This window comes from Camelus dromedarius, chromosome 7, assembly GCF_036321535.1.
Source record: "Camelus dromedarius isolate mCamDro1 chromosome 7, mCamDro1.pat, whole genome shotgun sequence".
Lineage (NCBI taxonomy): Eukaryota > Metazoa > Chordata > Mammalia > Artiodactyla > Camelidae > Camelus > Camelus dromedarius.
The window spans coordinates 18,171,719-18,188,938 of record NC_087442.1 but is presented as its reverse complement, the minus strand read 5'-3'; the positions used below and the strand labels follow the sequence as shown (position 1 = coordinate 18,188,938).

Here is a 17,220-nt window from a genome sequence, read left to right as displayed (position 1 = left end):
GGTGTTACCTTCAGGAAGCAGGACTGAGATGGAGAGGGAGAAAAATCAGCTCTAATCATCTCTTCAAAGTTAGCCAATATTCTGTGCAGGCTGGTTCAATCCTACATCCTGAGGGCTGCCGCCCTGCCATGCCCTCCCCTAATTGTCTATTCCCTCCATGAGAGGAGAAACAAAAAGTCGTCCAGCTCCATTCAGTTTACTGCCCCTCCTCTTTTTAAAAATTTATTTATTAAAAAAAAATATTTTTTCTATTGGAATATAGCTGATTTACAATGTGGTGTTAGTTTCTGGGGTCCAGCACTGACCCTCCTCCTGACCTCTGGGCCAAAGCCAAGGAATGGTTTTTTCACCCTCTGGTTCCAGACCCCACACCACCCAGAGGGAAATCTCACTGGGCTCGTTGCAGACAAGTTCACTGAATATGTCACAGGGGAACCTGCTCTTGAGCGAAGACCAGGAAAGCCTTTGACCAGCTATGGTTTTTCTTTCCTGTGTTTCCAATGACTTCTTCCTCCACGTCTTCTCTCCCCATGCTTCCTAATGAAAATTCTCTTCCCTGGAAGACCTCGGGAACTGATTCAGTTAGTCTGCATTCAGCACATTGGCTGCAGAGACGAGATCCTCTTAGCTAGTGATCTGTTTTGTGTTGGAGTGACAAAACATTCCAAAATCCAATTTGCTGTTGCAAATCCTGGTTCATGGAGAAGGCGCCGGGGAGAGGGAGGGGGACAGCCAAGCTCGGTGGGCAAAGAGAGGACGGGTCAGGTCTCACCCACACCTGCTGGCGTGAGTCTGAGCAAAACAACAGCAGTCAGCTGCTTCCAATGCTGCCCAGAGGGGAGGTGGGGAAATCCAGGCGTGCCCTTCTAGCCACTTCAAGTCTGGCAGAAGCTTCACTCACTTCAGGGTAGAGGAGAAGCCAAGTAAACAATGTACAGGATAAAAGTTTGTCATTCGGAGGGAAAAACCCAAACAAGTAACCACAAGAGGATCACCTGTGAATGTTCCCTGAAACGTTCAGGTCGGAGAGACCGAGTGGGGCAGCACAGGCCTGACTTTGGGAGGGACAGCACCCAACCAGGTGCACAGGCTCCATCAGGGCCTCACTGCCCACAGGTCTGGGTCGGGATGGAATTCGTAACTAAGTGCTAGACTAAGCCTGCACAATGACTTTCCCCCCACACAGCCCATCTGCATCACTTTCCAATGAGTCTCTGCTCCAATACCATGTGGTCCAGGCACCCAGCACAGCATGACATCCACAAGCAAAGATTCCTTCCCTGCCTCTGGCTTCCGAAATCTGGAACCCTAGGGCTTATCAATGAATGAGGGAGCAAGTATTGAGCACCTACTGTGAGCATCCTTCCCCAAGAGCAAAAAGACGGTCCACCACATAGCAGCCTGGGGGCCTCAGGCATTCTGTCTTAGTTCTCACACCATCAAAATGAGAATAAGCAATTCCCACCTCAAAGGGTGATTTGAAGGATTAAATGAGAGAGCGTTGTTTCTACAACGCCAGCAACTTTGAAGCAGCCGCTGGGAGAACTTGATTCTTACCAGCACGAGACTCAGAGCCTCACAGAATCAAAAGCAGAGATCAGGACTGCACTCACTCACTCCTCCTGAGTTTTTCTCAGCAGCTGGCAAAGGAGTCAAGAGTCACCCTCAGGAACGGAGCACTCTGCTGGAATGATCCTTGAAATTTCACAACCACTGGCACTCAAGGATAAGACTCAGTTCCATTGGATGAATGGGGAAGTCAAGGCTCAAAGAGTGAATAGATTTGCCTGGGGTCACAGAGGTAGTCCAAGAAAGAACCCAGATATTCTAAACTTTGCTCCAGCACACTCTCCCACAAACCTCTCGAGGGCTGCTAAGGATGCAAACAGCACAGTGACCAGGAGTGAGGGCAGTCTGCTTAGGGTTGAGACTTGGCTCCACCCCGCACCCACTGTGTGATCTTGGTCAAAGTCCTTACCCTTCCTCGTGTCAGTTTCCTCGGGGAGGAAATGAGGATAGGAACAGTGACTGCCACTCTGGAATGTAAGAAATGGGCCAACCTGTGCAAACCCTTACATGATGCCTCAGCCAAATAAGTGCTCAGTAAATGCTAGCCATCATCATCATCATCATCATTATTGTTTCCCATTCCGTGTTTTCACAAGGACAAATACCAACGTCCTCACAGCCTCTTCCCTGGGGAGGCTGATGCACATGATCAATCGTAAGCACAGGGGTCCAGGGGCTCACACAGACTCACCCTGGGACTTGGGAAGCTTTTCTTCCAAGCTGCTTCGTGCCAAGCAGGGAAGCAGCCTCCTCCTTCTGGAACAAGGCCTCTGCTCTGGGAATTAGGACCCCCTGCCTGCCTCCGCTTTTAAGATCCATCTCTTACCACTTAGCAGCGGAGCCCCCTTCAGTCTCCCTGCTGACTCCCGAGTCCCTGCCACAACTGGGAGGCTACAGCCTGGGCAGTGAGGAGGGGAGCAGGAAGCTGGGCCAAGTCCGGACGAAGGGAGGGGATCAGGTGTGGGTGCAGGGTAGGGAGCAGTGGGGTTCATAGCTTCTAAAGAGGTAGCGTCCGCAGGGCTCCACGTGGACCAAGCCTTACTCAGTAGAACCAGGAGGGCAATTACCCTAATCATGTGCATCTCCCCAACAGTCGTTTGATTTATTAGCGCGACGTCTTTTTAAAATGCCGCTCTTAAATATAAATAACACTTAATCATCCAGCTGTCGTTAAATTCATGTTATATTGATTTCTTGGAGTGCCACAAATTTGAGGGCGAATGGGCTGGCGGATGTGTGCACAAAGCCAAGAGGTGGATTAGCAAGGAGGAGGGGGAGGGGAGAAAGGTGGGGGAGGAGGAGGGGGTGTCCAGGGAGGGAAATGAGCTCTGCTCTGGCTGGAGGGTCTGAACCAGTTTCACATCGGGTAGCGCTGGACATAGATAAGAAGAGGAGAGGAGAACAGAGAAAGACGGGCACATCTGTTGCACAGATCCATCACAGCCTAGGTCATGGCTGGTTTCCTATAGGGCTGCTGACCTATCACAGCTCATCACTGAGCCACCCCAACAGGTCTCCGAGGTGGCATTGTCTGTGTAGTGCCTTCTCGGGGTGAAGATGAGGAGAAACGACTGAGAAATGCCCCCTAGCTGGCGAGGAAGAAAGATTGGCGGCGATTTCTTTGCATCAAAGCCTGGTGAATACTAGGAGCTGAGAGCAGGTGATTTCCCCCCCCTCCCCAGCTCTCTCCACTTCAGGACTGCTGTCTCCCTAGAAAGCCCCCACTTAATTCCCAGCAGCCCTTGTTGTGATTACTACGAGGATCAGGAGGCCAAGTGCAGGCAGACTGCCATACAGATTTCCCCATCTGTAGGGGGCATCAGCAGAGGCTGCCGGGTGAGGGAAGAGGTGCTGAGAAGGGGAAAGGAAACAAGTTGGTGGCCTCGGATTCCTCCGGAAATGTTTGCAGAGCATCGGTGGGCATCCAGAATGAAATGCTGGGAGGACAGAGGAGAGCCCGAGAGTACATTATCGGGCAAGAGGGAACAGCTCATGGGCAACCCACGCCATGTGCTCAGAGCAGAGCCGCCGGGAGCACACAGCCCGGCGGCAGTGAGGGTCTGCAGAAAAGAAGCATTCGCGGTTGGGATTTTTCTACTGTGACGCCCTTCTGGGCGAGGGAGACCCCAGAGAACTTAAAACGAAGGCTGCAGAGTGGTGAAGAGGGAGAGTGACAATGTGACAAGCTCCAGGGCTGGGCAAGAGAGCCAGGAAAACACTAAGCTGTACAGCCAGCGTTACACAGATGTTAATTAAAGCCTGCTTTGTCCTAGAAACCAAATTGGTAGCTAACACTAAGTTCAGAAAGTGTGGGGATTTTCTGAACCCATGTTAAAAAAAAAAAAAAGGTTTAGCTTATCACCAGCATAATGACTATTGGCTTAGCAGGAACAGAATGGATTCTGAGGCTGCAAATATTTGAGAAAGGAAAGAGGGCAGGGAAGCGAGCAGAGCCAGGAGTAGAGGTCTATGGGGAAGACACACAGACATTTCAGGAAGCTCTGGACCCCACCTCTTTGCCCCTTCAAGGTCCTGCGAGGGAACGTTTACCTGGGAGCCACCCACTGTTGCTGGAGCTCACTCTTTCTGTAGAAAATCATGCTCTGCGCTTATGTGGGACCTCCCTGTCCTCCCAAAGGGCACACGTGTGAAATGTTCCACTTCCTCCACAGCCCAAGAGATAGACGTGGGTCCCCATCATCACACATGGTTGGACAAGCTGACCACGTACAGCAAGGCTTTTTGAGAAGGCAAGTGTATATCCAGTGTGTGTACACACACCCACGATTCTTAAAAAGAAAATGATGTCTCTTCTCCCTACTGGGTTCTGCCCATTGTGAGAGCTTTGCTTTATTCCATCTACCCTTTTCAATCAATCAAAGGGCAGCTCACACAGCACACAGCGGGGAATACAATCTCCCTCCCGGGGCCGTCTGCTCCTTTCCTCCCCAGCCTAGTCGGAGACCTTTACAGGAGCTGAAAAAAGTTTGAAAATAGCAGAGATGGGGCTATTTCAGCACCCAGGGTTTACAGAACCAGCCAAATCCTGTGCCCAGCACTGAGGCCCGCTTGTTCGAAAGAATGTTGCCTCCTTTCCCCTAATGTTCTGGAAAACTCCCAACATGTTTTTCCCACTGGTGGGTTTGCAGGACACTCTGAACACATGATCTTAAATAGAGAGTACAAACTGCTTCCATTTCTTGCCAAGTTGCCCAACAAGCTACGCCAAAAGGGACAGCTATAGAAACCTAGAGCTTTGCTCTATCTATACTCAACTCCAAAACAATGTTTTATCTGGAGCTCACATTCTTCTCCCTACGACTGAACCCTGAGCGAGTTGGTCTTTGACCCCCTAATGGGAACTGTGGAAAAGCCCTTCTGGAACCCAAACACCTCCCGCCTCCTCCAGAAAAAGTTTGAACATGAGCAGCCTGTGAAACTCCAGCCAGGGAGGAAAAGAAAGGACAAGCTTCAGGGAAACAGAACCTTGGAGCAAAGGCTTCTGGAGAGTGATTCTACATGTCAGGAGCAGCCTGGCTCTGGGAGACGCTACCAGACCCAAGAATGCCTGGTCTCCTTGTAGGGTGGACGCTGCCGAGGTGTTCATGAGAGGGGGTACCCTCCTCCCTTCCTGCACGGCACCCTGCTCTATCTCCCCTTTTAGTCTATGTCTCAGACACATACCTAGAAAGGCATGTGGCAGGTGTTAGATGCAGGCACAGGGGAAGCAGCCCCAGGCTTCCCGGCACAGTAGAGGGAAGGCTAAAGAGATCCAAGCGTGTGTAGGCTTGCTGTTGCCCAGAGACAGGAGATGTGAGTAGGTTACACCTTTTACGGAGGATTTGATTCCACACATTCTCCCTAGACTTGCAACACACTCAAAGGGATGCTTAAGCCCCTTCCTGCCCGAAATCCTGGCGCATTCCAGGGAAAGCAGTGCCACCCTTCAGAAAGGCGTTTGTGCTGCCTCTTACTGGGGAAATGCAGTGTCTGTTCCATATGCGCCGCCCTACAGAACTGCAGCCCCATCCGCCTCTGTGGCCTCCTCCCCGCGCGCTGGGCTGCCACGCTCTCCAAAGATCTGTCTGAATATCCGTCGGTCCGTTTCTCATTAAAATCCCGCGGTGCGCTAAGGCCACGGTGTAGAGATTACATTGGGCGGGTCTCCCAAGACCATTACTTCTCCGGTTTCTGAAACCCAGCTAGGGATGCCAGCGGCTGGGAACTGAAAAATCGCTCCCTCAGTCTAGTCGGGTGGGAGGGAAAGGCAGTAATGCATAGAATCCCACCCCAAAGTCCTGGGTAAGAGAAGTCTGCGCCCGGGAGTGTCAGAGGAGAAAGAACACGGGAAATACCTGCCCTGGCCGCGCGGCACCTACGCGGGTGTCCAGGTGGGACGCGGGCAGGTGCCTCTGTGTGTGTGTGTGTGTGTGTGTGTGTGTGTGTGTGTGTGTGTGCACGAGTGTGTCTGTGCGTGAGTGCAGGGGGCTGGCTCCGGGGCAGCCGAGGACTCTGGACCGAGTCGGTATCTCCGCCCGCGCTGCTCTCGCCCGCCCGCCTGCCCGGCCGGCTCCTTACCTGCAAGCGCTGCTTTTGCCTGCTTCAGCGGGAGCGCCGCATTGACACTGCAGATGGTGCCGGTGCCGCTGCCTCTCGCCCTCCTCTGAACGTGTGCGTGTGCGCGCGTGTGGCTGCCTCCTCCAGCCCCAGCCCCGAACGCGAATACTCCACCGAGGCACGGGGAACCCGGGGGGAGGCCAGGAAAGCGAAGGAGGAAATCAGAGCCTGCGGGGCTTGACAGTTCCTCTGGTGGCGTCCAAGGTGGGCGGAATGTCCAACAAAAAGGTCGGGAAATGCGGCTCGCTTCCAAGCACTCCTTTCCCCCTCAACCCTGGAGCCCAAGCAGCAGCAGCGGCTCTCGGGGGCTGCGGTGGCGACGCGGGGCCGCCCCCCTTCGTCCCCACCCCCGCGGGCTGAATGTCCTTGATGCCAAGCGGGCACGGCGGCGTCACTCCGCGCCGCCCATGCTTGCCCGGTCGGGCCGCTGCCCGGGCGCGGCGAGTGCGCTGGGGACCCGCCGGGGAGCGCTCTAGGCGCCTTCGTGTGCCTCCCTGGGCAGCGGCGGCCGCCCCCCGGCCACCCGCGGCCGGCCGCGCTGCGGCTGTCCCCGCACCCGCCGGGGGACCGGCCGGGCCGGGCCGAGGGGCCGGGGCTGGGGGGCTGCGGGAGCCGCCGGCTGCTCCCCGGGGAGGTGCGGGGCGGCGACGGCCGCTGGCGCTGCGGCGGCGGAGAGAGCGGCCGCGGGCCGAGCCGGGCCTCCCGGGCGCGCCCCCGGCCCCCCGGGCGGGCTGCTCGCAAAGTTTGCAGGGGGCAGGGAGCGGGGCCGCCGCTGGCTCGGCCGCCGCCGGAGCTCCCGGGCTGCCTGCTGCCGCCGCGGCTCGCTGCTGCTGTGCATTGAAGCCCGGCCAAGCGCTGCAAAAACTCCAGCTGCCTGGCGCTCTCTGGGTCCTCCTCTCCTCCCTCCCGCCCTCCCCGCTTCCCTGCCTCCCTCCCTCGCCTCGCCCCCGCCCCTTCCCGCCGCCCGCCGCCCGCCGCCCGCCGCCGCTCCCTCCCTGGCTCGCGCTGGCTGGCTCGGAGCTCGGCTGACAGCTAGACCGCCCGAGAGCGGCCGGCAGAGGGGGCAGGGGGCGCCTTCCCTCACCCCGCGCCCGCCGCCGCCCGCCTCGCCCGCGCTCCCCGCTTCGACGTTTGTGGACACCCGCCTGGTCCCCTCGGCCCGCACCGAGCGACCCTGCCGGGGGCGATGTGGGGCGGAGAGGGGTGCGTACTCGGCTGCACGGCGCAAGGCGCGCAGTTGGGATGAAACACACTGAGCCGCCGCCGCCCCAGAAGGTGGGGATGTGGACGCCTACGGTCGGAGGGACCCCCAGGTGATCAGAGCCGACATTGGCGCAAGCACCTATGCCTAATCAGAACCCCACCCCAGGACCCCTACGCCACCCGAGGACGGAAGTCCTGGGTGAGAGAGCATGGATAGCCAAGGGCCCTAGAGCTCCCTTGACAACCTGACTGATCTAGTCGTGTTTATGTTAAGAGGCCGATCTGGCGCCTCTCTTCTCTAAAACCCTAGATCCTAGACCATAGCAAAAACAGATAATGTCCAGGTCAGGGCAGTTTCTGAAGTCCAAAGAAAGAGCTCATGATGTTGCTCTGGTTTAGACAGCCGCCGTGCAGGGAGCAAGTATGTGAGGATGGAGATTGGCAGCACTACCTCTGAAACCTCTGCCTAGATGCCCTGCGACTGTACTCCACCCGCGAAGAGAAACGGAAGGGATTCCCACGCTTATTCACCCCCAGGCTCCCAGGTACACTTTCCTCACCCTCACACCACCACAGTCCTCTGAAGGCAGCACAGTCAGCTGTGCCCACTAAGTACCTCCTCACACTGGCAACAATCCAGGCTGGCCTTCTAAAGGACCCCATGGTATCTGGCTTCCTCCCTCATGTCTGGTCTTCAACTCTCCTTTTCCCCACAGCCAGCAACTTCCTGTCCATTACTGTCCCTCCCATCAAAGCATCTTCTTGGAATCTTCCTATTAGGTGGAGATGATTGACAACAGCATACATTTCTACACCCTCCTGTAGGGGTTATATTTTTGCAGAGGTCAGAGTTGTAAACCCAGGAGACTGGAGCCAGCTGTGAGCTGATGGGCTATACAAGCTCCAAGGCGGACAGCGCACTCAGGTCAGCCCAGGCCCGCCCAGACAGGGCCTTGCTGAAGCTCTGCTCTGCAGAGGTGGGCGCTTCCATGGGGAGAGAGCCAAGCCAGAGTGAGGAGGAAACCAGACGTTGTGGAGTTTGGCTAAAGGGTAGTATTCCAGGAAACAGAGCTGCGCATCTCATGGCCCAGAAAGCAGCACGGAGTTATCTTATTAGCTTGCGTTAATACATTGATCTGGCTCCTCTCTTCTCAGAAACCCTGGATCCCAGACTCTAGATAAGGCACAATATCAGGTTAGTTTCAGAAGTCCAGAGAAACATAACGAAATAACTCAATGCTGCTGCTTCTCAGACCTCCATCTGGAGTTGAGGAAGTCCAGGGCCAAATGTCTCTTCAGGCAGGACCGAGACTAGAGAAATACAAGTGGCACACCCAGGAGGCAAAATTTCAGGAGGCGCTCTCACTTAGCCTCCTTCCTGTAAGGCTGTCCCCACCCTGATCCTGGCCCTGCTTCCAGGTATCTCCCTAAAACTGCTGCAGGGGACCATCGCAGCCCTTTCCCAGAGGTGACAGCCCGGAGAGCTAAACGGAAAACCCCAATGCGTTACTTACAGAACATGTTTCCATAAAAGCAGCGGGGGAGGGGGTATGTAGAGGGGCATCCTTTCAAATGTCTGTTTGCCACTCAGCTTTCACGGTATGCCGTGAAAATGCCGAAAGGGTAGGGGGAAGTGAGAAAACCAGCTCTGCTTCCCTTCTCAGCCATCAGCATGTATTTTTAATAGAACTTGATTTTCTTCACTTGTAGCTTGTATGTGCACATGCATGTGTGTGTGCGCGCGCGCGTGCGCACGCATCTGTGTGTGTGGGTGTGAATATTGCTGGTAAGCCTCAGGTCCATTTTTGGATGGATGGATGGGAAGTCAAAGACTTTTTTTTAGAGGTAGCAAATAAAATGTATTTATTATTCTTTATCTGCTGCCTAGTGTGTGGCGTCGTTTATTTTCATTCAGAGAAATGAATGCCATGTGATGTCGGAGACTAATAACAGAGCCAGATGACAGAGAAGTGAGGCAAAGAGCGGGCCCAACAGTGGGCAGGTGAGGGGCCTCCACCGACCCTCCGTATGGCCAATGGCCTTTTCCTTCCTCCCTCTTCCACTTAATAACCCGGGTGACAGGGGTGCTGAAAGGGCAGCTATCATGTCATTGCAAGGTAGAACACAAAGGCTCAAATCAGCCACCGTGTAGGACCCAATTTTTTTTTTTAAATTATGATGGCCCCTTGGATTTTCTCTCTCAGATCGAGTAGGACTGGAAGTTAGAAGACCTGGGTCCCAATCCTGGCCCAGCCACCCACCACCTCTAATTTGGGGTGGATCATACGTTCTCAGTGACACTCTGTCTTCTCACCTGCCCCATGTACCCCTCAGAGATAGTGACATTCAAGGGAGATGCTACCTACTCATGCGTTTGGAAACTTTAAGGTAAGTGCAATACACACACAAGGGATTAGCATGGCTTTTCAGAAGAACGCGCCTTTTTTAAAGGAGCAGCATACAGTGAGGGCGGGAAGGTCCTCTGCTGTCCTGACCCTTCTCCATGAACAGACACTTTGGGAAAGGCAGCCTCTACACCCGTTCAAAGTGGGTTTCTGTATTAGGTGCAAACCCTTCTAGCTCCCACATGCCCCCATGTCCCCTTGCCAGCTGGGGAGGAGTGAAGAGAGACTCAAGTTTTCCCTTGAAAGTCTGTAAGTCACTCACTCTACTCCTGTGCTGGTGGTGACGCTGAGTAGGTCATTGCCTGGCTTACGGCCACAAGAGGGAGAAACTAAATGGCATGTTGCTTCATGAAGTCCTGTTTTCTAAGGAGGCTATTTTTTTGTGGCAGTTTGGTTGCCGTTTATTGAGGGGTCTGAGGAGAACAATATTGGCTCATCTTTCAGGCTGAATAAAAGGTCAGATTAAACAGGAGAGAGAGGGGAAGAAATCCTTAAGTTTTCCATCACTTAGCTACCACCATTTTATTAGTCTAGGAACAGAACTGCGATTTAAGTTGATAAAAGCCAGATTTGCTCATTAAATAAATCACCAGAGCCTGGTGGTGCTATAGAGAAATTTTACCCCCCAATAATTGGCCCCATGGCTGGGTTTCAAACCAGGTACGGTGCACAAGATATAATTAACCGCAGGCAGACAGCAGCTTAAAAACCTAAATTGTGGCGCCACCTGCAGGAGAGTAGAAATATCAACACTATCCCAATTCAGCAGAGACCGGGAGGAAAAAGAGATGAGACGGGGAGGAAAGTCTTCGGCGGTGACACTGCACTGGATACGGGAAGGAGGGAAGGGTTCCAGACAAAAGGAAGGGCCCCAACTCCTCGATGACCCCTGATTTCCAGGTGTGTCACCAGATGTCCACCACGCACTCCAGCGGACTTCAATCTGCATCCTCCTGAAAGCTGCCATTTGGAGGGATCAACAACAGCTCTCAAGATTCTCAGTCCATTGAAACAAATTTATTCTTTCCTGTTTCCTAAGGGGTTAAGTCAGCTTCTAACTCAAGGGTTCTATTTCCAAGACTCCAGGCCATCAAACAGTAAAACAAGACAGAGAACTGACTGCCCTGGAGGACGGTGGGGGAGGAGCATCCCTGTGTCACCACCTCATTGTAGTCTGACCTTGGTGGCTGGGTGTTGTGAGCAGACTCAAACTGTCCCAGCCTTCTCCAGACAGTATGCTAGCGAGGACACAGAGATCCTACCACCTGAATCTCATCTCCCAGCCTTCTCCTGACCATGGGGACTTGGCCTCCAATGACAGCCCCCTCCCTGTCTCCCACTATTATGTCAGAGCCCCCCAAGGGTGGTTGTGCTTAGGAGCAAATCTGATCATGTTATTCTCTGCAGGTCTCGTCATGGATGTCCACCACCCACAAGCCACTTGATGGAAGGGAGGACATCTCTGCATCGCTTCCACCCACCTACACTGCTGGACAAGGCCCAGCCCGCGCTCTGCTGTGGCTTCCTAGGCCACACCAGGGGTCGGGTGCCAAGGCAGGGAGGATGTTTGCCCCCTGCCCCCCACTCACACACTGTGTGGATCTTGGCCATTTGGGCCCTGAAGCAGCTCCTATGCCTCCTGTGTCCAACTTAACCCCCGGGCCCTTTCATCTACCACCTCTCTCCAGAATTCTTCCTTCTCTTCCAGCTAATGAACGAACTTGTCTTTTTAACTGCAGGAACCAGAAGTTGGAGGATGCGGGGCTAGGGGCTGGGGATGTGGAATATGACTTAACTTAATTGACCACGAACAGCAGAGTCCCAGCTCTGGCCAGCTCTGTATTTCCTACAACAAGAAAATGTAAACACTCCTGTGACCCTTCTTGGGGGTTCAGTCCCAGGAGGCATGAGGTCCTATAGCACACCTGAATTTTAATTCCAATCTTGCCAGGAACTCCCTTCAGAGTTCCTGGGTCAGGCCCCTTAGCGTATCTTCCACAAGAAGGCCCCGACTTGCCTCTGCCTCCTTCACCTGCCAAGTAGCTTAAGCAAGTCCCTTCGCCCCTCTCACTGGGGTACAAAGACCACAAGGCCTCAGTTATGTTCTTTGCAATGCAGGTGGGTTTGTGCTAATGGGTTAAGTACCTTATCTGGTAACGCCCATTTTCAAGGTAATTGCCTGGTGGTCTGAGTATCATCTTCTCAGTGACTGTGACAGCCAGCCTCCAAAATGGCCCTAATGATTCTTGCCAACTGGTATCCATGCCCCCCTGAATCCCCTCCCATCCTGACTCAGAGCTGACCTCGGTGACCAAGAAGAGATTACTGTAGAAATGACAGTGTGTGACTTCTGAGGCTGGGTCGTAAAAGACACTGCAGCTTCCAGGTTGGTCTCCTGGACCACTCACCCTGGGGGACATGAGCCACCATGTGGTGAGGACTCTCAAGCAGCCTTGAGGAGAGAAACAGGTTTCTCACCAAGAGCAGCACAATTTGGCACTCCGGGAGCGAGCCACCTTGGAAGTGGATCCTCCAGCTGCAGTCAAGTCTTCAGATGATTCCAGCTCTGAATCTTCCAGCTGAGGTCCCAGACCTCATGGAGCAGAAACAAGGTGTGGTTGGAGGTACCTTGTTATGCAGCTGTAGATAACTAATAATACAGTGACTCACAGAGCGGAAATCGTTCCCCTGACCTTGGCCTCATTAGCTTCTTACTCCTATTATTTGAGCCCACTTGTCTTCAGAATAAGAAAGACAGAGGGGGGCATGCTTGATGCAGGATACTGGCTATACTAGGCAGGACCGGGCACCAGGACGTGCCCTGCCAGGAACCGCCTTCAGAGCTCCAGGGTCAAGCCCCGCAGCGCACCTGTCAAGTGAAAAGGAGAAAACCCAGCCAGGGGGCTGGAAGGCACAGCACACCGAATGCTGGCGTCCTGCTCACTCGAAGTGGGTGTGGTCAGTCCTAGAGGGTCAGCCTCCGGAACACCCAGCCCAGACGCACGCACGCATTGGGGCTGGATCCCGTTTATTTTAACAAGCTGTCCAGCACCCGCCTTCACAGGGAGCCCCCCGAACTGCAGAGCAGGCCTCATCTTGTTGACGGTAGGAAGGCTCAGCAAGACGAGATGGGGGACGGGGAGCAGCTGGGAGCCAAGAGCGCGCTTTCCCCTCCACACAGCGTCCTGTGAGGACTCACGTCACTTGTCACGGGCTTCCAGGAATCTCCTTGGCCCTCAGCTAGCCATCCTCGGCCACAAGCAGTGCCTAAGGGTCGTCAGGCGGGGCAAGAGGCATGACAGGGGTAGGAGGAAAGGAAGGAAGGAAAGAGGCCACGAGGAATAATAAGAAGGGAGAGGGGCTGATGCTAAGCGCAGAAAGCCAGCCACAGACTCGGAGTTGCCGGGGACAGTGCACAGACCCAAGGTGACCTCTTTCCTCCTTGACCTCTCCCTCCGTTCTCTTTCAGGCCCCTTCTCCTTCCTCTGTTTTTAAAGGGCTTCCTCCCAAAGCACTTCTGTCTGCAGGCTTTGCAAAGCCTGGGTGTCCCTTCTGGAGCCCCCTCACAGCCCCAGGACCACAATGGTGTGTGGCAGTTATGAGCTGGGGAGGCCCCGCCGTGGGCATCTCTCCCCCACCCTGCATTCCGCGACACCGCTCTGAGAGCCGGAAATCAGCCCTGGCCAAGAGCTTTATACCCCGAGGGTCAACGCACACCGCACACCAGGCCTTTTACTTTTGTGGACGGCCAGTTGTTAGGCCCTTCCGAGCATGCCTCGGGGCAGGGCCAGCGAGGGCCAAGATCAGGTGGGTCCCTGCAGACCAGGCCTGCTCGGGGGGCTCAGCTGACTGTCCGTGGGCACCCAGCAAACACAACACCCACATCAGCCCAATGTAGTGTCGCTGTGGCCAGAGCGAGGATTCCCTTCTGCCCACACCCCACCTCTTGATGAGGAGAAACTGTTAAGACAGACCCTTTCTAGTTGCTGTTTTTCCCCAAGTCCCGTGTCTAAGGAGCGTTGGCTCATATTTTTTGACACTGGAATTAAGGAGAGTGATTTCCTTTCCCTGCTAGACAAACTGAGGCGAGGGATGTTGAAGTGACATGCCTCGGGTGACCCAGGAATCTGAACTGTGAGCCTGTTAACACCTGTGTCATTTACTCCCTCCACTTCAAATTTAAGGTGAATACTCTGGGTTTGGGGACAATTTTATTTTCATTCCCTCAAAGCACTGCTTTTAAAATTAAGGTACCCCCATGCAATAGAACACAGTGCAGATCTTAAACAAATGAGGGAAATCTATGTAATCTATGCACTGAAAAAGAAAGTGCAGAAAGGTATTTGTATGTATGTTTGCATATTTCTTAATAGAGAGAATAGCGCATACATATTTATATAGTTTTATATATACCCAGAACATTTTGGAAGGATACAGAAACACTGACCAGCAGAAACCCGAGAGTGGGAGCCAGGGTGATATATGTTTTATTGTTTCATTGAATATGTTTTTTTTGACATTTTACGCTGCGCAAGTATTGCATTCTCCATTTTTTAAAAAAAAGCTAGTTAAAAAGGAACCAAAAAATACTCCTGCTAAAAGCATCTTCATCACACCACTCACTCTTCTCGAATCCAGCCAACCACTCCTCCACCCCATCTGTATCACAGTCAAGCTTGCTTTTGTTCTACTTTCTGACTATCTGCTCCATCTTGCTCCCCTTCTGTGGGCTCCACATGAAGGTCACAGAGCAGCCTGTCTGCCCAACACAGTGGGGTAAACATCCCAGAGAAGGAGTTCTCATCTCTCATTTCCTAAAGACCAGCCAGGGTCCTACTTGGCCTGAGGACTTCTGTTTGGCACTACTTGATTAGAGGGAGATTCCAGGAATGATCCAGTACCTCCCTTCCATGTTAAAGCAAGTAACTTTAGATCAAGTCAAAGGCAGTAATTCTTCTACACTGGGGTCAGTAAACTCATGGACACTAGTATCCAGAAATGGTACAGGCTACGTATATGTTGATGCCAGGAAGCACTTAGATATTAACAGGCAAAATCTCCATGCCGAGTTATTAATCTCATCAGGAACTGTGTAGGGAGAGGTGAAGGACTAGAGACAGGCAAAGCTCATGACAGTTTTGTAAAAAGTGAAAATAATATAAGTTCTGAAAACTATAAACAAATGAGCTGGGCCCAGAGACGACCCCTGGCTCAGGAAAGGGCAGACATGTGATTATTTAGAACATGATATGCTGAGCACTAGGAATAAGGTGGGCGTTGCCAGGAACAAGTCCTAGCAGGCTGGTCTCATCCCTTAATTCAACAAGGTGGTGAGGCTCTCAAATCAAGGAAATCTAAGACAGAGCATCTGAATTGCATCAAGGACTCTTTAATAAAACCCCTGTAGAACATGGGGTAAGGCTGGATGGATGAACCGACTGAAAGGTAAAACCTCAAAGATGTTCCTGAAGGCATCAAGATGATGTGGAGGAAGGTTTTCTTGGGATCTGTATCAGAGCTTGTTCTCAAACGAACCCTGTTCAACAGATTTAATCATAACATGGATAAAGATGGAAGAGACACTGCCATCAACGTTGTCTATGACTGCAATTAAAAAGTATTAAATATAAGTATTTACAACCTTTCTCCCTTCTAAGGAGAAAGAAACCTTTGTGTAATATTGGGCATTTTGGGTGTGAGTAAGGCATTTTGATGTGGACCTGGGGCACCATGCTGAGAAATGAAAAAGTGAGAAAAGCTGAGCTGACCCACATTTGGAAATATATGGAACTCTCCTAGGGGGAATAAAAAGGATTTGGCAAAGAGGAAGAAAAGGAGCAGCAGCCTAGGAGGGAAGGGGACGTCAGGATGAGAGTGGCCGGGTGGGAGGAAGGCTGTGAGGATGGTGACCCTGGAGGGACATGAGCATCAGTCACAAAAAGAAGGGATTTTAGAAAGTCTCTCGGAGTGTATGATGTAATTCCTTCTTTTGATGCCTCCTCAAGAGACCGTCAGTATAAAACTTTGTAATTTTTCAATGCTTTGAAAAGGTTGATTTCGCATTTCTTTTGGATATATCATCAAGTTGGGATGGATCTTAAGGCAGAATCAAGAAGACCCTGTTTTGTTCAGGCTACAAGCACATGATCAAAGCCTAGCGACATAAAACAGACTTTCAGAATTCAAAAATAATTTTGCATGCTGAAATTATGGGGAAATTTTTAGCAAAATGAGATATAATATGGATACTACCAAGGTCCTATATATGGCTACAGAAAACAACTTTGCAAATACAGGATCAGAGCGATGTGACCACATTTTCTTTAAAACATAAGCTGAAGTTGACAGTGAGCTATCTCTGTGAATCAGCACTGAGAAGCTGCCTAAGTCAATGGAATCACAAGCTATATTATTAGAGAATGGAGCCCCAAAGAGAGCAGTGCTAGTCCTGCTCTACTTCGAGACAGCTATACCATACCTAGATTATTGCATATGCCTCCAGGCCCCATACTTTGAGTGGCCAAGTCCAAAAGGGACTTAAAATTCTGTTATATTTGGAACAACCAAAGGAGCTGGTGATGTCCAGCTTCAAGAAAGTAAGACTCACTGGTAAAAGAACAGACATATGGACCAATGGAACAGAATAGAGAGCCAAGATATGAACCCACAAACTTTTAGTCAACTAATCTTCAACAAAGGAGGCGAGAATATACAATGGAATAAGGACAGTCTCTTCAGCAAATGGTGTTGGGAAAACTGGACAGCAGCATGTAAATCAATGAAGCTGGAACACTCCCTTACACCATACACAAAAATCAACTCAAAATGGATCAAAGACTTAAACATAAGACAAGATACAATAAACCTCCTAGAAGAAAATATAGGCAAAACATTATCTGACATACATCTCAAAAATGTTCTCCTAGAACAGTCTACCCAAGCAATAGAAATAAAAGCAAGAATAAACAAATGGGACCTAATTAAACTTACAAGCTTCTGCACAGCAAAGGAAACTGTAAGTAAAACAAAACGAAAACCTATTGAGTGGGAGAAATTTTTTGCAAAAGATGAAACCAACAAAGGCTTGATCTCCAGAATATATAAGCAGCTCATACGACTTAGTAAGAAAAAAACAAACAACCCAAATCCAAAAATGGGCAGAAGACCTAAACACGTAATTCTCCAAGGAAGAAATATAAATGATCAACAGGCACATGAAAAAATGCTCAGTATCACTAATTATCAGAGAAATGCAAATCAAAACTATGATGAGGTATCACCTCACACCAGTCAGAATGGCCATCATTCAAAAATCCACAAATGACAAATGCTGGGGAGGCTGTGGAGAGAAGGGAACCCTTCTACACTGCTGGTGGGAATGCAGTTTGGTGCAGCCACTGTGGAAAACCGTATGGAGATTCCTCCA

The 17,220-nt window shown here is 51.8% G+C and overlaps 1 protein-coding gene across 4 annotated transcripts in view; it reads right to left on the bottom strand.

Moving 5' to 3' along the window:
* PLXNA4 (plexin A4) overlaps nucleotides 1-17,220 on the bottom strand; it is a 565,291-nt gene that overhangs the window by 408,060 nt on the left and 140,011 nt on the right. The window contains exon 1 of one of the 4 annotated variants that reach the window (XM_010975671.3): nucleotides 6,148-6,664. The exons of the other annotated variants lie outside the window; for them this stretch is intronic. The gene's annotated coding sequence lies outside the window, so the exon portion shown is untranslated. Of the gene's footprint in view, nucleotides 1-6,147; nucleotides 6,665-17,220 lie in introns of those variants that run through there. 4 annotated transcript variants of the gene reach the window in all.